Genomic DNA, 5267 nt, shown 5'->3' with positions numbered 1-5267 from the left:
CCTTCATCTCCCCTCTTTCCTCTCCTCTCATCTCCCCTTCTCTCTCTCTCATATCCCCTCTTTCTCTCCTCTCATCTCCCCTCTTTCCTCTCTCCTCTCCCCCTTTCCTCTACCCTCTCATCTCCCCCTTTCCTCTCCTCTCATCTCCCCCTTTCCTCTCCTCTCCTCCTCCTCAGAACCAAGTAGAGAAAGTCTTTCAGAGCGGTGGTCCGTGCAGAGATGTTTGAGAAGAGGATGGTCAGTCTGAAGAAGCTGGCAGCCAAACAGACCAGGCCAGTCCAGCCTGTGGCCCAAGGCTGAAGCCTTCATCAAGTCCCACTCTCCTCGCCAGGTGAGCCCCGACATATCACATGTTTCTTACATACCACCAGTCCTTACATACACCAGCACTCTGTCCTCACAAATACAGTCCCGACATAGAGTTAATGCTCTTTTAACTGGAACAGTCAATGTATATTTAGATACGTGTATAGTGTTAATTTCCCACTCATGTCCGCACCTCTCTCTTCCTCTGCGCCATAGCAAAGAGAGTGCTGGAGAAGAGTTTGCTCAGAGGGAGACTCTGTGAAGGGGTCAGCTGTTAGAACAGTAAGTAGAGTTCCTCTTACTTTGGTCAGTCTTTTACTGTGGGGGTAGTATTACCATACCAGTAATATGTATGTTAAATGAGACACTAGCTCCAGTAATTTCAGTAGATCCTCATCCTATCTGTGTCACAGGTGGAGGACCAGCTACAGAGCAACAGAAGTACCTCACTGTCAGAGAGGACGAGAACCTGGCCATCCTCAGAAAGTAAGTTCTGTCTGTGTTCTGTCAGCTGTTTATGTTGTATGATGGCTAGTGGTCTCGTTATGTCTGACCCTGTCTGTATTGAGTCTTTGATGTTTCTCTGACCTCTCTGTGTTGTGTTCACCCCATAGAAATAAAATTATATGAGGCTCTCATCTGGTGTCTGTATCATGTCTGCCTGTATGTAAGCTAAACACCTGACCTGTCTGTATTATTATAATATAATTATGTCTGACCAGTTCTGTATTGTTAATAATATTATGTTTGACCCATCTATTTATTATATAATATAATTATGTCTGACACGTCTATATATTATAATATAATTTATGTTTGACCCATCTATATATTATAATAGAATTATGTCTGCCAGGTCTATTATATAAATAATTATGTCTGACCCGTTATATATTATAATATAATTATGTCTGACCTGTCTGTATTGTTATAATATAATATGTCTGACCTGTACTGTATTGTTATAATAAATTATGTCTGACCAGTCTGTATTGTTATAATATAATATGTCTGACAGTCATATTATATAATATATGACTGACCGTCTATGATTATATTAATATAATTATGTCTGACCATCTATATATTTATAATATAATTATGTCTGACCAGTCTATATTACTATAATAATTATGACTGACCGTCTATATTAGTTATAATATATAATTATGTCTGCCATCTTATTGTTATAATATAATTATGTTGACCAGTCTGATTCGTTATAATATAATTATGTCTGACCAGTCTATATTACTAAATATTATGACTGCCGTCTATATTATTATAATATATTATGTTGACCAGTCTATATTATTATAATATAATTATGTCTGACCGGTCTATATTATTATAATATAATTAATGTCTGACCAGCCTATATTTATATATAATTATGTCTGACACGTCTGTATTATATAATATAACTATTGTCTGACCGGTCTATATTATTTAATAATTATTCTGACCATCTATAATTTAATATAATTATGTCTGACCCGTCTATATTATTATATATAATTAATGTCTGACCCGTCAATATTTAATAAATATTATGTTCTGACCCGTCTATTTATACATATAATTATGTGACCCGTCTATATATTATAATATATTATGTCTGACCCGTCTATATTATTATAATATAATTATTGTCTGACCAGGGCCTATATTATTATAATATAATATGTCTGACCAGTCTATATTATTATAATATAATTATTCTAACCGGTCTATATTATTATAATATTAATATATGTCTGACCAGCCATATTATTATATATAATATTCTGACAGTCTATTTTAATTATGTCTGACCAGCTATATTTAATTATGTCTGACCAGTCTATATTATAATTATGTCTGACCAGTCTATTATATATAAATAATTATGTCTGACCAGCCTATATTATTATATATAATTATGTCTGACCATCTATATATTATAATACAATTATGTCTGACCAGCCTATTATTATAATATAATTTATGTCTGACAGCCTAATTATTTAATAAATTAGTCTGACCATCTATATATATAATAATTATGTCTGACCAGCCTATTATTATAATATAATTATGTCTGACCCGTCATATATTATAATATAATTATGTCTGACCCGTCTATATATTATAATATAATTATTGCTGACCCGTCTGTATTACTTAGAATATAATTATGTCGACCCGTTTAGGGAGGCAAAATTCCAGTACTTTCCCAGAATCCCAGTTTTCCCAGAAACATAGTGGGAGGATTCCGGATTTCCTGCTTATTCCTCTCAATTCCGGGAGTCTTCCAACTGGGATTCCTGGAAAACCTAGGAATTTGGGGAAAATTACCGGAATATTGCAACCTAAACCTGTCTAAATCATGCTGACCTGTCTATACTCTGTCTGACCTGTGCTATGTCGCTCTGTAGACATGTAATGAATTGAGCTGCTGGAGACAGAAGGGGGTACGTGGAGGAACTGCACTGTGTTCCTACAGGGTGTACTCCCCTGGACCATATGAACCCCCCCCCTGGACCATATGACCCTCTCCCTGGACCATATGAACCCCTCCCCTGAACCATATGAGCCCTCTCCCCTGGACCATATGAACCCTCTCCCCTGAACATATGAAACCTCTCCCCGGGTACATATGAACCTCTCCCTGGACCATATGGACCCTCAATCCCTCTCCCCTGGACCAATGAACCCTCTCCCCTGGACCATTGAACCCTCTCCCCTGGACCATATGAACCCTCTCCCGGTACCATATTGAACCCTCTCCCCTGGACCAATATGGACGCTCTCCCCTGGACATATGAACCCTCTCCCCTGGACCATATGAACCTCTCCCCTGGGACATATGAAGCCCTCTCCCCGGACCATATGAACCCTCAATCCCTCTCCCTGGACCATATGAGCCTCTCCCTGCGACCATATGAGCCCTCTCCCCTGGACCATATTAACCCTCTTATCCCTCCCCCTGCGACCATATGAGACCCTCTCCCCTGGACCATACTGAGCCCTCTCCCCTGGACCATATGAACCCTCTCCCCTGACCATGAGCCTCTCCCCTGACATTAACCCTCTTATCCCTCTCCCCTGGACCATATGAGCCCCTCTCCCTGGACCATATGAACCCTCTCCCCTGGACCTATGACCCTCTCCCTGACCTTACCCTCTATCCCTCTCCCCTGGACCATATGAGCCCTCTCCCCTGGACCATATGAACCCTCCCGGACCATATACCCTCTCCCCTGGACCAATTAACCCTCTTATCCCTCTCCCCTGGACCATATTGAACCCTTATCTCTCCCTGGACCATATGCAAGAGCCCTCTCCCCCTGAGACCAATGAACCCTCTCCTCTCCCGGACCATATGAGCCCTCTCCCCATGGACCCATATAACCCTCTTATCCCTCTCCCTGGGACCATATGACCCTCTGGCAATGCCCTCTCCCCTGGACCGAGAACCTCTGACCATTTAACCCTCTTATCCCTCTCCCTGGACCATTATGAGCCCTCTTCCCTGGGACCATATGGAAACCCCCCTGACATATACCTCTCCCCTTGCGACCATATGAGCCCTCTCCCCTGGACCATATTGAACCCTCTTCCTCTGCGACCCATTAATCCTCAATCCCTCTCCCCTGGACCAGATTTACCCTCTTATCCCCTCTCCCCTGGACCATATGAGCCTCTCCCCTGGACCATAATGAGCCCTCTGCCCCTGGACCAGATTAACCCTCTATCCCTCCCCTGGACCATATTGAGGCCCTCTCCCCTGAACCATAATGAACGCTCAATCCCTCTCCCCTGGACCATATGAGCCCTCTCCCCTGGACCATATGAACCCTCAATCCCTCTCCCCTGGACCATATGAGCCCTCTCCCCTGGACCATATGAACCCTCTCCTCTGGACCCATTAATCCTCAATCCCTCTCCCCTCTCCCCTCTCCCCTCTCCCCTGGACCCTATGAACCCTGTCAGTCGTCTTCACCTGTGTGCATCTGTCTTAAGTATTCAGCTTACCCTCTCCAAATCATGAGCTCAATCATTAGAGGTGCTGGTTCACAAAACTGACCTGAGATCTGTCTCTAGGTCATCCTAAATCATCTTTCTCTGTGTATTTAAGGGCTATGCCTCAGAGATGGACAATCCAGCCATGGCCAGCCTCATGCCCGCTCCTCTGCAGAACAAGAAAGATGTGCTGTTTGGCAACATGCCAGAGATCTACACCTTCCACAAGAGGTAAATGAGCGCCCTCCCTAGCGGTTAATAATGGTGCTTACACAGTGATAGAACTACTGTCATTGTATTAACTGACTGATGATCTCTCTGTTTCTTGTCATCTTCCAGGACCTTTCTGGGGGAGTTGGAAGAGTATCAAGGCTGCCCGGAACTTGTGGGTCGTTGTTTTCTGAAGAGGGTCAGTGATTGGAGATTGAACTGGGATATGTGGCGTCTAAATCACTAGTCTGATTGTGAAGCAGGGCTATTTCTCTCTTTTCTTTATTTTCTCTCTCTCTCTCTCTCTCTCTCTCTCAGATGACAGACCTGCAGATCTATGAGAAGTATTGTCAGAATAAACCTCGCTCTGAGAGCTTGTGGAGACAGTGCTCCGACTGCACATTCTTCCAGGTACACACCATATACACACCTCCTCTGAGGTACACACCATATACACACCTCCTCTGAGGTACACACCATATACACCTCCCCTGAGGTACACACCATATACACCTCCCCTGAGGTACACACCATATACATCTCCCCTGAGGTACACACCATATACACCTCCCCTGAGGTACACACCATATACACACCTCTCCTGAGGTACACACCATACACACACCTCCCATAAGGTACACACCATTTACACACCTCCCCTGAGGTACACACCATATACACACCTCCCCCGAGGTACACACCATATACACACCTCCCCTGAGGTACACACCATATACACACCTCCC

General features: G+C 43.3%; 1 pseudogene; it reads left to right on the top strand.

The window, feature by feature from the left end:
- Positions 1–5267, top strand: part of LOC111971775 (guanine nucleotide exchange factor DBS-like) — a 63455-nt pseudogene that overhangs the window by 50945 nt on the left and 7243 nt on the right.

Source organism: Salvelinus sp. IW2-2015, linkage group LG2 (genome assembly GCF_002910315.2).
Source record: "Salvelinus sp. IW2-2015 linkage group LG2, ASM291031v2, whole genome shotgun sequence".
NCBI lineage: Eukaryota > Metazoa > Chordata > Actinopteri > Salmoniformes > Salmonidae > Salvelinus > Salvelinus sp. IW2-2015.
Note: the sequence above shows the minus strand (reverse complement) of the source record. Positions and strands in the feature narration are given on the sequence as shown.